We start from the raw sequence: 17,843 nt of genomic DNA on the forward strand, positions 1-17,843 counted from the left end.
GTTTACATTATTTCTTTGAGAAACAAGTGTAATGGCAATGGAGAAGTACCTTTTCAGGGCTGACAAACCCCACAGTGCGTCAGTGTTAACATTTCACAGGCTAAGTGGAGTGAGATGGGAGAAATCAATGGAACAGTTCTGGAGATAGTGCTGCTGACAGAAAGGTGCCTTTTTTGTTGTTGTTGTTTTATTGTTGTTTTTGAGTTGTTTTTTTTTGTCTGTGTTGGAAAATATTTCTTCTATATAAATATAATAATAAAACATTAATATCTATGAGATATATTGAGGTATATGTTAATATATGTGAGTAGGTCACATATCCAATTTTAGGGCACTTTTAGCTTTACAATGTGACCAAGTATGATCAAGGCATATTCTGTTTGTTTTTTTTTATTTGCAAGAAGAGGGGTTTTAATAATAAATGAACAAATACTAGTCTGGTCGTTACATAATGAAACAAAAAAAAATTTTACAAACTGCTCTGCTTTCCTTTGGTGGAGCGCCTGAATAACTGTGCACAAAAACAAGCGTGAGGGAGCTGAGGATCAGCTCTGTACCATCCTTGTTTGCTCCACGTTCTGATCTGCTGCGTCCTGATGATGAGAGCCGTGAGAAGGCTCGGTGATTCATCCCGTAGGTGGCTGCCTGTCACGGGTGGGTGAAGTTCTTCCTATATATAGCTTGTGCATGAGTTCACAGCACATTTGGAGATGGCTTGGAATGAAAGATGAAAGGTGCTCTCAAAAAGCCCTGGGTAAATCGATGTTATTTTATTATTACAGCTAGGTGCTAGCAGCTGACAATTTCAATAATTGGATCAACATTCCTGCTGCAAATGCCAGCAGGTTTGACTCAGCTGTTTATGGTTCTGTGGCACATAAATTATATTCTATAAAACTAATTTTATTTCAGGTGAGATTTTGGGGTGATGGCAGAAAGGAATCTGCTCTGTCTTTCACAGAAGTTAGAGATCCCAGTGCTGCTGGCTCAAATGACATTTCCTCTGTCATGTTGTGAGTTGGCCAGACATGCAATGACAGTTTCAGTTTATGGCTGTGGTGTGGATAAGTTCAGTGCTGCAATATAATGGCTTAGTGCTTAGAATTCTCACCCAGGATGATGAAGTCCCCATTTCTGGCCCTTGGTCTGTTACAGGCACTGCATAGCTCATCAGGGCTGTGAATCCAAATAGGGACAGGAATGCTATCACACCCAGCTGGAGTTGTCTGGGTTTTGGCGTGTAATCTAATTACCAGAGTTGGGTGGAAGCAGTATATATGATGAAATTATCGTCACCTCAAAACCATCTAAAGAAGTAGACTGACTTACCCAGATAATAAGGGAATGTTGCTACTCTTCTGGTGTGAGAAGTTACTTGGAGTCTCAGCAAATTATCACCCACAGAGTACTGCAGCTAGAACATCATCTTGGAAGAGAAGCCTTGTCTTCTTTCTAAAATGAGGAACAAACTTCATGGTAGGTCAGTAACCTTTATATGTTTAACCTGTAGGTTAGAGCACTTATCTGAAACCCTGCAACGTGGAACCCATTTCTACCTCTTTTTAAACATAATGTACATTCTTTTAAAATCCCTTGGTAACAAAGAAAATCTGGTCATTAACTTCTGTAAAACCTCCTCTACACTCATGACAAAAACTATGTACTGTTGTAATACAATTTTACTTTTACTTGGTGAATTGTAATTGCATCAATAGTCTCACGATTTCAAAGCAGTGCTTCCCAAGATGATCGACAATTTGTATTTGGAAAAAGTAGCACTGTGAACTTCAGAAGTATATTTATTAGGTCCAAACCCATCAAACTTACCCTTGACTGTCTGTTTGCTTACTTTCTCCATCACTGCCTCTCTCTTTCCCTGGCATGAATAATGTATCTTTAAAGTTTGTGGGTTTTTTTTCCCCTTCTCTTAACACCGAGAGAAAAATGGAGATGTTAATTTCTTACAGTGGCAGCTAAGACAAGCACAATTAGGCAGTTTACTTTCTAGGGATTGCTCACTGAATTCTTCAAGAAGTTCCTCTGCAGCTGATGTAGTTGAGGGCCACGCCATCCATTCCTAGCTGACAGCAAACAGATGGTCTGTCATCTGAATTGTTCATACTTCTAGGAGGGTACATCATTAATGAAGCCAAATACAAGCTTGCAATTTCAGCTCCCTGGTATTATATAAGTGGTGCTGTATACTATAGGAGTAATTTATTAGATCCCATGTGTCATTCATGGAAACCAGTTATGCTGAATCTGTGACATGGAAAAAATCAGCCTTCTCCAGTAGCGTATGTTAATGGTTCCTTGCATTACTTCTGACAAATTTTATTTTTCCACAGGTGAATAAATTCTAATGCTGCTTTGCAGCTCCAAGAGTAGTAGTGCATCTCTGTATTTCCTGACATACGTCAATGTTAGATGTCAAGGGATACAGAAAAACCCAGCACAGGTAGAAATGCCAATCAGTAATTGTTTTTAGATTTACATAAAGTCCATTTTCCCTCCCCACCCAATCTAGAATAGTCTATTTGTTGGGGGACAACATAAAATTCTAGTGACTTGGTGGCTTGGTTGGATGCTATATGTAAAAAATTCAGATTTTAAAACACATTCAGCTACACAATTCCCCCTATCCTTTGAAAATCAAAAAGAAATAATAGTTAAAGTATCAGCTCCCATTAGCTTTACTCTCACAAATATTCCAATTGAAAATATGCCAGATGAGTAATATCTGGTCTCTTGCTTAATATTTGTTTACTAGAACTGAATTTCTGCAGAGCAGTGACCTGTGTGATCATGTTCACTGATACAAAAAGGTGCATTGCTTCATAGTCATTTAGTACTTTAGTATGTGGCAATACAATAATAAACCAGTCCAAAATCCTAAACAATGAGCGATGATTTTAGGATAAAAAGATATACATGAATAACTGCTGTGGTGCTTAATCTTAAGAGGTATATAAACTGACAGCTGAGTGGCCAACAATCTTAAACACTGCATTAGTGTTCACATAGTTTGTTGTTCTTTAGATATATTTTTCACTGTAATATATATACCGCTTTATTTTTAAAAGGAATTTCTTCAAACTCCTGTAGACTTCTTTGTCAATTTTATAATTGCTTGATAGTTTTTTTCAGCAGAATAATTTGCTGTCTTGTGTGCTGTCACCTTTGATTAGTAAAGTTCTCTATGGGGGGATGGTGATGTCTGAAGGCTAAAGTGGTTACATTCAAGGGTTTTGTTTGAGAAATTGTAGTTTTTTAATAAATGACTGCCATTTAGGAAATCTTAAAGTGTTTGGAAAAGCATTGTTCCTAGGATGTATTATTGTACCTTTTTTTTTTTTTTTTCATGTTCACCATTTGATGTTTTTCTATTCTTTCTCAATTACTATTGATGTTCAGGATGCCTGTCAGCTGATGCCTTTTTATAAGCTGTTCTGCAAGTTGAACACAAATAACATGACAGCTTGCAGGCTACTTGTTGTCATGGTTTTCTTACTTTGCTCTGGGCAGTGCCATATAAAGAATACTACATCTCGGCTCCTATTTGCATCAACCAAATATTTTAACATTAACACAATAATATCAGAATGGCAGGATGTTTATGACATTACCAGCACCAAGAAAGCAGAATAAAATTATGTTCTGTTTCTGCCTACACATTTTCACCCACTCCCAGGCTCTGTACTACTGTGGTTACAGAATTGTTGGTTTCTGTGGAAGTAAGTTGATTTCAGGTTCTGGGACCAATTATGAAATTTAGTTTCAGCTGTCTTTCTGACTGCTCTCGCAGGCATTCATAAATGCGATGCAACACAGGGAATGCCACCCTACATGCTATTCTTTGAACTGGCTTCCAACAATTTACTCTGAGGACACCTTAACTTTAGAAGTTCTGTGCAACACACAGAATTCAAAAAAGCTCCAAGAAATTACAGCTTCAAAAACTCTTTGAAGTTGTTGGGTTGCATGAACTCACATACAATAACTGTATAGCTAACTCCATTTTAGCATTTCTGATAGAAACTCTGCTTGCTCCTGTGTTTTCCTTCTTGCTTGGGAGAAAGACGTTACAGGTACCTGTACAACGAACTTATTGCTTTCCTTCAGAAGTTTTCTCAGAAACATGCTTGAACATGATGTGTAAACAAACCTGACTGTGAGTATGCTGCTGGCACACAGAAATACCTATTGAGCATGAAGACTGGTATCACCTTCTTGGTTCTTATCTTGCTCCATCAGTCCGTCTGTACTCATCTGTATTTTTCATTTTAAATCCTTTCTGAGTGAAAAAACACTTTTAGTTCTACTTTATACTTATGCTGTTTGTGTTTGTGTAAAACTCTACATATTTGTACAAAGTCTACCACTGTGGAATTCACTATTGTTCCAATAGGTGTTATGTTAACATAAGTATTAGCATAGCATTCAACTAATACTCAATAATTACTACTGTTATTATTCTCCTTATACAGATTACCTTCACAAAGGTCAGGAAAATATAACCGGAGAATAACCTTCCCATGGTCGCATCTCTTTATTTAGGTTAGGCTACAACAGCTTGCTGCTTTCAGTCCTCAAGGCAAAGATGCACATCCTTCTCTCCAAGCAGTGTAAAAGAGAGTTGTCTTTGCTACATTCAGAAAGATTAAGGCCAGATGGGACCACTAGGTACTCCAGTCTAACATGAACAATATTATGTACACACGACTTTTAGACCTGTTGGAGAAAAAAAAGAAAAAAAAAAGAATTTTTATGAAAAGTATTTAATTAAAAATGAAAAACAAAAAATACCCCCACCCCCTAAAAGAAAGAAATTCACACAAAAATCCCACACATTTTATTTCATTGTTTGTTGTTTTTTTTATATATCCTTTCTGGGGAGAAAAAAAAAAAAAAGGCAAAAAAGCAAAATATTTGGTATGAGTTTCAAACCTGAAAATTGTTTCAGAAAATCATTTTTTTTTTTTAATGGGCTTAAAATTGAGCAATTTTGGATTGGCAGGAAGAAAAAAAAAATTGACAAACCATTAAACCAGCAAGCAAACCAATATACCAGTTAAGACCCCAAATCTCAGCTAACAAGAAAGCTTGCTGTGTAATATATTGCTTCTGATTCTAAAGCATTTGGGAAAACCTGGTATGAACATCATAATGGGATTCAGAGGAGAAACAGTAATGCTGAGAAACAGTGAAGAACTGGTGTAGATACATTTCAGAAATGTATTCGGCAGATATGCAAGGACAGTTGTCCCTAATAACATTAGCATGTTTGCCTGGGGAAACAGAACTTACTAAATTTCACAACTAAATGGCCACATTTCCATAGTGGAGAAGAGAAGAGATTAGAGATAGCTGCACATGAGTTATCCTGGTTTCCTTGTGTATATCTTAGAAGAATCTTTTGTATATTTTTGAAGTTAAACTTGGTGATGGGCATCAAAGTCACTGTGGCTACAGATGAGGCTTTAATTCTAAAACGGAGTGGTGATAAACATAGCCAACCAGGTTTGCAATTGTGTTTCTATAAAAACAAAGATATTGTTTCTACTGGTGATTTGTAGGTAATAATTTGTCTTTGACTGTTCATCAAAACCTTTTGCATTTCTTAAGTATTCACAGAAAAATTCTGCTAAAAAAGCAGATTATATTTTTCCTAAGGCCACAATGGATTCACGCAGGTCTAGTTATCCATATATTTCAGTATAATGTGGGCTAGACTTTAGAATCATAGAATCATTAAGCTTGGAAAAGACCTCCAAGTGATTACCTGGTCTAACCCCCCCCCCCCCCCCATCAATATTACCCACTAAACCATGTCCCTAAATAAGATACCTAACCTTTTCTTAAACACCCACCATTTCATAGTCTGTCACTTTTCCTGGACAGCCTCTCTAGATATTTATTTCAGCAACGTTATTTGTTCTGTTGGAAGAAAGAAATTAAGGATATAAGGATGCAATTTGCTTAAATTATGTTATTCCAAAATAATTCCATTCCCCAAAATACTCTCAATTACTTATCACTTCATTATAGAAATGGAGACCAAGCTTTTCTTCCAGATACAAATTCCTAGAAATATAAAAGAAAGTAGGAATTACTAAGTAATGGATATGCAACTTGCTTAAGCCCAACTAATTAACAGATCAATAGCCAGGCACTTTCTATAGCCTCACAGCATACTAAAAAATGAAATGCCACCAGGCAAATCTGAGCAGGTTTCACCTTTTCCCTCATTTGCATTCATATTGTGCTCTGTTTTACTCCCAAGAATTTTCATGTTTTTTTCTCCCCCACCACATAACGTCACAGCACATATCGGTGTACACATGACCCCATCCTGCTGGTATGAAGAGAACTTAAAGCCCCTTTAAACAATTATTAAGTGAGATGTACTTGTGTATTGTCCCTTGTATCATCCATCACTATAAAAAGGGGATGGAGTCCACTGCCTTCCACAAGGAAAAAAAATAAAAAATAAAAATAAAAACAACAGCTGGAATTAATTTATCACACAGACGGCTGTAAAATACTTGGTATGCAATTACTTATGGTGAGGCTGAGCAGCATTTTTGAATCCATGTTTTCAATTGAAATTGTGCGCGCTTACAGAGAAGCCTTCATATCTAAACTCTAAATTGTGTCTTCAAAGAGAAGGTTTGTAAGAATTTTTAAACTGGGACTGTATCTTTTCTTTTTTTTCTTTTTTTTTCTCTGAGTGTTGGTCTGAGACTTTGGTCAACCTGGAGATAAAAGATATATGAAAAAATAAATTCAACTTTCAGGTTGAGTATGATTTTACAGTTCCCAGAGAATGGGACAGATTCAACTCTGGAGCTCCAACAGAGAATTTTGGTCCAACAGGACATAGAGTGTTTTTCCAAAAAACCCTGAATACTAGAAATGTATCTTAAGAATCTGTATGCATGAACCAGCTCTTCAATGAGTACTCATTGGAAAGGCAAGAGAATGACATACTATTCAATAATTTAGGATGTTTCATATATATATTTTAATATGGCATAATAAAAGGTCAAGTGCTTATAGCTGGTTTTCTGTTATTGTTTGACACTGAATTATGACATCTATAGTGTTGTTACTGTATAGACAACAAAAAAGATAAATGATTAGATTAGTGTCTCTCTGCAATCTTTTTAATAGGAGCAGTTAAAGAAAATGTTTTTAGAGAGATCTTAAAGACAAGAATAGTGCTTGAATACAAAATCAGTTCATCTTCCCTATTGTACAAACCAGGTTTGAAATCTCAGATTGATCTATTGTCTGTAGCCTGCCCCTAGAATGGTAGGTGGATGGAAGACAGTATGTGATAGAGAATTCAGCTAATGATACAAATGCCAATAACTCCGATAAGTAATTATATCTACTTACATATTTCTCTTTACTTGAATTTCTTTATTTCGGATTTTTAGCCTCAAGTCCCAAACAGTAGCTTCCTCTATGCTTTTATAAAACAGATTTAAGGATCATGTTTGCGAAAATGATCCTTCAGTAAAGCTGTCCAATCTTACAGTTAGATAACTACTAGTGATAACTAACCTTTTACACTTTACAAAAAGTTCATTCTTCAGATGTCTCAATGAGTCTAAATGATCACCATGCCTCCCCCGCTCTACATCTTCAAATAATTTCTAATTGTCTTTTTCATTCCCTGAAGAACTAAATATGCCTCCAAAGGACACCTTCTTAATATAATCTCAGAACAGGCCCATCAATTTTGTGCTTACATAACTCAGTTAATTTCCCATTCCTCTGCACTTTGCCAAAACCATTTTTAAAATGCATCATCCTGTTCACATAATTAAATTTCCACTGTTTTTATTTCCTTTATCTCTTCCTAAAATAAAAATCCATTGCATCTTTAACCTCTTCTTTAACAGCCTTACAAATTCACAATGCATTATACCAGTGAGTGATACCTACTTAAGCAAATATGATCACAGATGTTCTTTAATACATTCATGTTGTTGATTGGTTGCATTTTATTCAGTAATACTGAAAATAAAAATGAACCTGCAAATGTTGTCTGAAAAATCCTTCCTTTTCCTTGTTCCATTTTTTTTACAAGGGACTTGTACAGCACAGTACACAGAGGTGAGCCGGTATACAAAATTAAGCTGAGACTGATCAGCAAAAGTCCATCAGCACGTTCACATAACAAAGCATCAAGATTTGATTTCTTTTATGATCCAGCTGTCGAGAAAATTCAGTCTGGATGTGTGTCAAGGAACATTTAATGTCAACATCTAAGATTAGTACACAGAGAAAACATTTTCACAAAAAAGCAAATGTAAAACCTGACATTCATTCTGCGTTTTGAGAATTTATGACAGAATTTGTTTACCCAGAGATTAAGCATTAAATGGCTCAGAACTGCTATGGAATCAACAGTAGCATCTCTGCACGGTGCTCTCCTCAGGAAAGAGCGAGCACAGTGCTGACATCAAGGAATGAAAAAGCTGACCTTTTTGCTCTTTTTTTCTGGTATTTACATAGGGTATGGGCTGTCTGCTTTATGGATGCCTTTGTACCTTCCAATAATTAACAGAAACCTGGTGTCACATATTGGTCCCCCTTTTAGCAGTTACAAAAGCCTAGGGTTATAACCCTAGTGTGTTGCAGAGCTTCAGAAAGGTGTAGTGTCAGCATGGTCTCTTGTGCCATCAGTGTCTCTAATCTGTTTTTTCATCTGAACTCATCAATATTCTGATCTACAGTGTCACAGTTGGGGTCTGTTTGCTCTTCAGATAGAATCGGTTACACATTACTCAAGATCTAATTATATTGGACTATACATGATGTAAAACTAGGCAATTTGTTTGGAATGATAAAGTAGATTTATCAAAAATATTTTTTTTTGCCACTCAAAATTTCCATAGGAGGATTTCATAGGTTTATGTTGGCCTTGCTTTCACATTTAATGCTGTTTTACAAAAAAAAAAAAAAAAATTGCTGATGCATGTTCAGTAGTGCTCAGTACTTGGTACTGAACCTTTGTGAGGAAATGATTAAAAGACTCCTCTCAGTTTCAGTAGAACTTTGTCTGGAACGTTACTGTTCTACAGCTTAACAGAAACATATATTTTCTGTGTTCTTTGTTGATATTATGATAGTCTAGACAATTTAGAAGGCTGTAAAAGTCCTGGCTTGGATAATTTCTGTAAGAGTGTAAAATATATATAGTCTTTCAGTCTTTTGGTATAAAAGGCTAATAAAATAAATAGTCGTATAAAAAATTGTGAATATTATCATTCCCTTTAGCAGATAAAATCTGATTAAACATAGTTGTTTTTCATTTTTATTACACACTTACAGGAATATTTTTACGGCAGGCAAACATGAGAAATTTGATTTAGACAATAAGATTCAAATCCCCCAAAGCTTATATTTTAAATTTTGGTCAAACTGAAAGTGAAATTCTTCGGAGACAAATTTTTAAAAATTACACACACACACAAATCCTTCTTGATATTTTTCAGCCCAAAGTGCTATGAATTTGTTTTTGAAACTACGTTTTAGTGAAATTATGTACATTACTCATTAAACAAACAAACAAAAAAATCATTCGGTTACCCAAGAATTCCTGTAGGGTTACATTTGTGCTTAGGGTCACGGTATGAAGCTGTGAAAGAAAAAATGTGAAAGGATTACAAATATATTTTTAAAAGCATTGAGAACACATAAAATAATGTCTGAGTAGCATGTGTAAGGAGGCACCCTGGAAGTGGAGCTATGGATTGGTTTAAGCCACAACAGACTTCGTTCACAAATGATTTGTGTGTCTTTCTAATATTAAAAGACATGAGAAACCATGTCACTTTTGTTCAGTAGTACCTGTTTCTTCACTCAGTATTGGCCTTTAATTAAAAAATAGCACTAATTAGAAATAGCAATCTTTAAACTCCAGTCAGCTCAAAATGTTTCTGTCTTCTCTTCCCATGTGGCATGGGAGTGCCAGTTCTCAGAACTGTGAGCACTGCTACTCCACAAATAAATGATACAGATAAAAGTAGAATGAGCAAATCATTTTGGAAGGAAACTGGATGCCAAGGAGAACTTGTTCAAATATGCCATTAACAGAACACTGCCATCCCAAGTCTATGTCCTGTACTCTAGCCGTTAGATTCATTATTGATGATTTAGGTGACAGAATGGAAAGCACTTTTAGTTTGAAGATGATAACAAGACAGGAGGGATGGCAGCCACTTTAAAGGACAGGAATGAAATTTGAAGTGATGTGGAGAAATCAGCAAAATAATAACTAATTCAGTGGTGTTAAATACAAAGTGACGCATAGCTACAAGACAGAGAAGGACAATAATAGAAATGATTCTCCTGACAATGATTGCAGAGTTAATGGACCAAACATGAAACACGCATACACAGTGCCTTAAAGTACTGGAACTTGTGCGTAGGTGCCTACAGACACCTGAAGACTCTATAAAATTGGTGTGACTCAGATGGAGTACTACATTAGATTTGGCCACAATATTAAAGCTGGATCAACTGAAGAAATTCAAGAAAAAAGCAAGAAGCACTGAGACATTTCCAGCAAAACCTGTGATGAAAGCTGAAAAGTACTAGCTTTATTTAGATGAGAAAAGACCAAGGGGAGAAAGGAGAAATGACTCCAGACTTCAAATGATAGCTGACATCAACAAAAGGCTGGCAAAGAGAGGAAAGTATTTATGTATTCTCCAGGACAATAAATAACAAATTTAAGTTCCCACAATGGAGATTTAACATAATGCTGAATGGCAAGACAGTTAAGTGCTAAAACACAACTATTCAGAGAACTTGGGGATTCTAAATCATCAGGGTATTTTCAAAACAGGTTAGAAAAATGGCTGTTAAATATTACTTAGATAAAGATGAATCTAAAGGAAATCAGTGACCGCTTGAGGTCACATCATTCCTATTCTTATGGTTATGTGCCCTTCTCCAGGTTTTTCATATTTTTTTACAACTCTAAAATACAGACTACTTATTATACATTGCATGTGTTGAGCTGAACACTAGGCCAAATACACAGACTTCAACACAGCCTTATAGAATGTTATCATCAAACACCATTGAGTCAATAGTACAGACAAATCCTTGATACAATGACTGCATTTTATTCTGAGAGGGGAAAAAAAAATGTTGGTCAGCAGACAGCTACCCTCATTTTTATTTTATTTAATATAGTCTGACAACCATTGAAATTTGGTACAGTAGCTTTAAATGTAACAGATTTGTGGTCCTCTTTTGCCTTTCACTGCATTTAAGAGACAGTAAAAGACTGCTAAAAATAATGAGAGTTTGCCTCATAAAAGTTAGGTGTTAAAATAATAGGCTAGAGGCCATAAAGACAAATGTCCCTTGGAGATTTTATCCATCTGGACTAGACAAAATATATAGCTACTGCAGTTATTTTGCAAACAATGTTAACAACATTATTCTAAAGTTTTCACATTGAATCTTAAAAACCACAACACACATTTCTTCTGTTCCAAAGGCTCCCAGACTTCAGATTTACAGCTAAAACTCACAGATGGCCTTATATTGTAATGGACCAAACCAAATCACTGACTCAGGAAAATATTTAAGCAACAGTTAAATCCATCTTCATTCAGCAAACCATTACAATGTGCTTAACTCTAACACTATTCACATTTAAAATAAAATCCTTTTTGCTCCCATGGGCTTTCACATATGCCCAGTAATATTTCTTTACATTCTCACTGTGAATGTGAAAGTGGCCCTTAAAAGAGATCAAGTTGTACACACTGTCAAATGTAGGATTATTTGGGAGCTGGAATGCAAAGCTAGAGGCACGTGTCAAGGTCAGGCTCTGACATGAAACACTCTGCTACCCATAACAGCTGCAAGTGCCGGTTGGCTCTTACTCTCAAGTGTAGTGGTTATGTCTATAAAAATCTGAATGGAAGTTCATTACATAACTTTTCAAGGAAACAAAGCCTGTCTGACTCTATCAGTATGAAAACAGTTATTCTAGATTATCATATCTTTTTTAGTTGCTCAGCACATAATTTTCAGAGTCTACTTTGAAATTACTTTGTTCTATTTTAACTAATGTGGCTGATCTAATTCCTAAAGCCTTAGTCCAAAGTGGTAATTGAGAAGCGTCATATAACACTTACAGGAGAAAATTAAAAATCTATACACCACCCATGAGTGATGTAGCTTTCTCAATGAATGGAAAGTGCTTGAAATGAGTTGCTATTATGGCTAAAGAATAAATCAGTTAATTATGAAAAAAGAGTTATCACATGGCTACCTTCTTAAACAATTTGCTATTCTGCAATAGTCAGCAGAATATGTTCCCAGAACAAGGGAAGCTGGGAGCATTATATACAGTACTTCCAGGGTAGCTATGAAACGTGTGAAAAACCTGCAGAGATGCTGCAAGGAATGTCACTGATTCCAACCCCGTGCCCATTATTACATATATCTAGCTGGAAGTAAGGTTGAGTCTAGTGCTAAAACAGTAATAACAAATGTAGCGAATTACATCAAATTGATTTTGATCAGAAATAAGCATTTGCTGGAATGCCCTACTGAGTTAGGTCCTATTGGCACAGAACCTGGGGTCAAAGAGCATAAATAGAAACACAGAGGTTCAAGTGATTTGTGGCTTGTAGACTAGAGGAGAGACTCATGTACTTGCTAGACTTGGGTGGCATTTGGAAAATTCCTTAAAGGTGATGTACAACATCAAACCTTGAATGGTACTGATAAAGATTTAATGTGGTCTTGGCACCATAGGAAGGCTGAAAGGAGACTGATCATTAATCACCTTATCTTGATCCTTTTTGGCTAAACATTTCATTACTGTCCCACCATCTTTTTTATTTGCTGTTTTCAGCCATGCCTACTCATTTTTCCACATCTCCTAACCTCATATCCATACTCCCTTCTACACAGCCCTCTCTTTGAAGAAAGCAAGTCTCCTCCACTTAGATCTGCATATCCTTCTTGACTCCCATGTGAGTCCTTCTTTGTTACTCCTACTCTTCTCTAAAATCTTGCTTTAAATTTCTCCAATGTATGATTAACATGAACAATGACAGAGAAATTTAAAAAAATAATAATAATAATGCAAAAGAGAAACTCTATAGAAGGACAATGATGTTATACAAAATATGGCATTAATTAATCCTATATGATTAAAGTAGTCTATGCTACGTAGTCCTGGATTAGAGAGCAAAGAATATAAATAGGTGGCAATACTCTGGTTTTTGGAGTGTTTTCAGCTTGAAATAATTAACATTTGATTCCTACAGGAAGTTAGTCATATAACTACCCTTTGGGCACCTGAAACCATCCCAGTTTGAATATGCATTTTCCCTATTCAGCTACTACTTAGTGAAATAAATCTCTTGGCACCTGTGGCTTACTCTGTAAAATCCCATAGGGTCTACATTTCAGCAATTGAGAAAGCCTGGAATTTTTTAAACCCTAATGATGCTGGAAAGCTTTCATTCTACCTTACTTGTAAGCACCAATGGGACTCACAAAAGAATTACTTCCCCCTCTAGTGTTTTCTATAGGGCCGGACCCCTGACCTGTTTCATGCTTAACTCCAGATTCGAACAAGTTTCTTCAAGGAGAGGCACGTGTTTTCCCTGTAAGTCAGCTGGTCCAGTAGTCTGAGCACCTATACACTTGGTGTGGGCCAGGGCAATGTTGTGTCCTTTTCCTTCCTTCAGCTATCAAAATAATGCCCTAAATCTTCAGCTAGTAAATTTCTGGGGATGGATATTTCTCAATTTTGCTCCTGTTGAAATTGGTCTTTCAGCATAAAATAGTTTATTCTTTGCTTTAGGACTCAGAATTTTAGTCTACCAAAACAGCAGGCCAACGAATTATTTTTACTCTTTCTAATCCAGTGAATATTTATGCAAGCAGAACAGCAGTTTTTACATGAAAGACTGAGATAACTCCATCCCTTAAAATCCCATAATGCCATGTTCGGACATTCTCTGAAAGCTGGGAATCCTGAACTTAAACCCTTGCTCTTTATCAGCAGGACAACAACCATCTAATCAACATTTTCCAATCTCAGGTGAGAAATTTAACCTGTAAACTCTTAGGGTCGACATAGCATTTCCAGAGGTTGCACAGCCTAGAAAGGTCATCTATGAACACAGCTGTGCTGGTGCACAGAAGATCTCATTTGCCAATCTTTTCAATCTGCTTTACAATAACCCTTAAATTTACTTCCAAGGAAAGACAGGATAAGTCTCTCCCAGTACATATACCCAAGGCAGCGCCTGTTGTCAGTCTTACCTAATGTCTCTCTGCTTTAGAGATCTCTAATGAAGAATATGAAAGGCAGAAAATTTTAATGTACTTCTCGGTGTATGAAGGAGAGTGTGGCAGTGTGAATGGATGTTTCTCCTCTAGAAGGCTAAAACTGTGTTTTGGTGGCTGTATACATGAAGTTCTAAGTAACATAATGCTGTCATAGACTGTTTTATTTGGTTTTTGAAGGACGTTATAAATAGTCTGTAAGCAAATATGTTAAAGTAAAACATAAACCAATCTTTAGACAACTAAGTTCTAACTGAATTTAAATTCAATTACATTTTTACACACCTTTTATTCTTCTGGATCTGATTAGGACCAAGATAAGTAGAGACAAAATAAGTGCACAAAACATAATTGTGTATGTTTCTAAAGCCAAAGGAAAGACATAAAACTCCTGATCCTTTGCATCTCACTTCACTGTGCAGATAATAAATCCGCAATTAGGTCAAGTTGATTCAGATAAACAAGATTTTCTGAATTTAGTGATTACTACTTTAAACCATAGATCCTCAGTCAAGTGTTTAATCTGAGAATATCACACATTGTATTTTCAAGGTTTTCAAATTATTTGCTGCTGATCCTATTTGTGGCAAAATCTATCACCATTCTGTTGATGAATCATTCATGAGCCATCCCTAAGTTCCACAAATGCATTTGCTATCAATAAGTGTTTGCCACATAGTCTGGGTATATAATTTTCATTCTTCTCTTTTCCTTTTCTTTGTCAATTTTGTATAGGAGGAGTCATTTTTCATGATTTCTGACATATTTGGTCACTTAAATCACGCAGAGTTTTTTCTACTTCTTGACAGTGTGACTGAGGCTTAAAAATAAATAAATAAATAAATAAATAAATGAGAACGGTAAATGAGGAAAAATCTCTAGGATCATAGAATCTGCCACTCTGGAATAAACAATCTTGCATACAGTTCATTATTTTGCATCAGACAGTTGTCAGTACTTGATCCTTCAAAAGACAGAAGAAATCCTTAACTGTAGAGGGAAAATAATCAGACAACTGACATACAGTTCTTTTCCTGAACTCTCTGCCAGCTAGCGAGTGGTTAACATCTTCAAACAGAAGTAAAAATGCTTTCTAATGTTATCATCATTATTAATGCTGTCTGTGGATATTCCTGATATTTTTATATGTCAATTTGTTTTGAATTTTATTTTGTTGTTGTTGTTGTTGTTGCAGTTTCAAAATAGCAAAGACAAATACAGCATTTTCTTTTTTTTCTTTTTTTTTTTTTTTTGGCACAAAGGCTTAGTCAAACAGCCATCTACAAAACTTTCAGGATAAATACAGTCAGCAACACTGAAAAGCTGTCAAAATTACTATGTGTGTCTAAAAGTACTAGTAAAATAGACTTGAAATTTCTACTCATGAAAGAGAAATTTTAGATTCTTATATAGCGACAACAGCATTGACAAAAAAAAAAAACTAGCATAATAGAATAATAATAGTAGAAAAATAATTGAAGAACTAAGGAGATCTCACCTTTTTGGGATTGCTGTTTGTTTGATTAATTTTAATAATCTGAGTAAAAGTATTTTCACAAAGATGGACTGTGATTCTTATTCTTATCTAATTTCAGCCATGCAAAAAAATACACATCTGGTCAAAACACAGTTATTTAGGCTACAGTTTGGGACAATGTGTAGAGATGGGCTGATTTTGGAGTTATTGCTAAAGCAAGTGTTAAAACTGGGATGAATCTCTCTTATTTTAGGTACCTATCTCCCAATGACATCAATAGACTTCTGGAATTAACAGATTCCTATTGCTAAGTATCAAGGAGTATCAAGGAGTATCAAGTATATAAGGAGTGATCATAGATGAGCAAAGATGAGCCTTACTTTTCCCCAGTCTGTCTCAAGGATGAAGTAAACCAACCATATGCAGCAGATATGGACTAAAATACAGCATATTCCTCTAGGTCTTTTACATTTTTTGCATAAAAAGGGTGGATACAAGCTATATAGTGAGACGATCTACTTGCATCTTTGTCTGTGCTCATGGGCCAAATTATGTGAATTGCTAAGTAACCTCAGCTTCCCTTACAAACTATAGGAGTTAAGAGTACACATTTCCATCCAGGGGTGACTCAGTCCCTCTCAGACTCAAGCTTTAAGGTACTGAATTCTTTGTTAATAGTAATCTGGCAATGGTTTATTGAAAAGTAGAAACATTGGGAGATAGGTGTTTCTAAACTCCCATTAGTATCACTGATCAAAGATTTATAAAAGTCAGCGTTAAGTTCTTTTGAAATCTTATTCCCAGGAAGCACAGTTCAGAACAATGCCACTCCATATTATCAGTAGGTTTTACAATAAGACCCTTATTAGATTGCAGTTGATTTGCAGCAATCTATTCATTTTCAGTCAAATTAAAACAACCTTTATTGTAGCACCACAGTTCATGCTGATACAGTTAATGCTATGTGTGAGCATTTCTATTATGAAAATCCTTTCTTCCCTGGCTTGGTTTATAGCTCAAGCATAAAGAACTCACATGGCACTGAAACTTGTCATACAAAGTCTCAGCCCAGGGAAGAGTGTTATTCTTTGAAATAAATAATAGTAGAAAAAGAATTTGACTATTTTCCCCAAGCAGGAATATAATGAGGTGATAGAAGGTGGGAATGTAGTGCTGGAACTGATCACTTACCCCATCAGATCCACATTCTTTAATTGTAGATGACTAACAAAAGTGAGAACCATGAAAATGGGTAAGAATATCTGTTTTGTCACCACTGTCTGCATTGTACCCAATTCAATGTTAGATAGGAACTGAAGACATGACCTCATATAGTCCCAATTGCCTTTAATATACCCTCAATTTCAAGAAGCAAACACAGAAAACAGTCACAAGGAAATGCAGGAAATGCAGCCATGTCCTGATGTTACACAGACTGCAAGGGAAGAAAGGAAGAAAGGAAGAAAGGAAGGAAGGAAGGAAGGAAGGAAGAGAAAATAAAGTACTTACCTTGCTTGCACAACACAGCCAGGAACAATCTGCCCCAGAGGGAGCACCAGTGGAGAAGCAAGAAAAGAAGCTAAGCGTGATAGAAAGTCAAGTTAATACAAATAAACTGGGAAGTAGTCATGAAACTGCAGGTGTCCAGATGAAGGATAGACCAAAGGATATCTTTTATTCTCTGTATCTGGTGTTTATCTTGGATTCATGCTTTGGGCTATGTTTTTAACTCACTGGTAATGGGAGTTGCACAAAGCTCACTGCTTTGCTGAGAGAATGCACTCCTGTATCTTCTTCATGGGCTTAGAAACACTGTGCCGTGGACTATTGATTTGTGAATACAAGAGATTTTTTAAGACCAACATAAAGGCTCAGATAGCCATTGTGGAATTGTGGAACTGGCACAAGAAAGCCTAATTTGTTTTAAAATGTCTTTGAATGAAAGATGAATAGCAATGTAATCAGAAAAAAATAAAATAAAAATCCCAAGTTCAACCTGCTCATTTATACCAAAGACATT

The 17,843-nt window shown here is 35.8% G+C and overlaps 1 long non-coding RNA gene across 1 annotated transcript in view; it reads right to left on the reverse strand.

Annotated features, from left to right (window-relative positions):
- Window positions 1-489: 489 nt before the first annotated feature.
- Window positions 490-17,843, reverse strand: part of LOC118245412 (uncharacterized) — a 153,258-nt gene continuing 135,904 nt past the window's right edge. Inside the window, exons 3-8 of the long non-coding RNA XR_004777859.2 lie at window positions 9,604-9,652; window positions 6,032-6,084; window positions 5,871-5,937; window positions 4,493-4,731; window positions 1,330-1,452; window positions 490-714 (exon numbers count right to left, since the gene is read on the reverse strand). This is a non-coding gene — a long non-coding RNA (uncharacterized LOC118245412). The remainder of the gene's footprint in view (window positions 715-1,329; window positions 1,453-4,492; window positions 4,732-5,870; window positions 5,938-6,031; window positions 6,085-9,603; window positions 9,653-17,843) is intronic.

The sequence above is a fragment of the Cygnus atratus genome, chromosome 13 (assembly GCF_013377495.2).
Source record: "Cygnus atratus isolate AKBS03 ecotype Queensland, Australia chromosome 13, CAtr_DNAZoo_HiC_assembly, whole genome shotgun sequence".
In the NCBI taxonomy this organism is placed as follows: domain Eukaryota; kingdom Metazoa; phylum Chordata; class Aves; order Anseriformes; family Anatidae; genus Cygnus; species Cygnus atratus.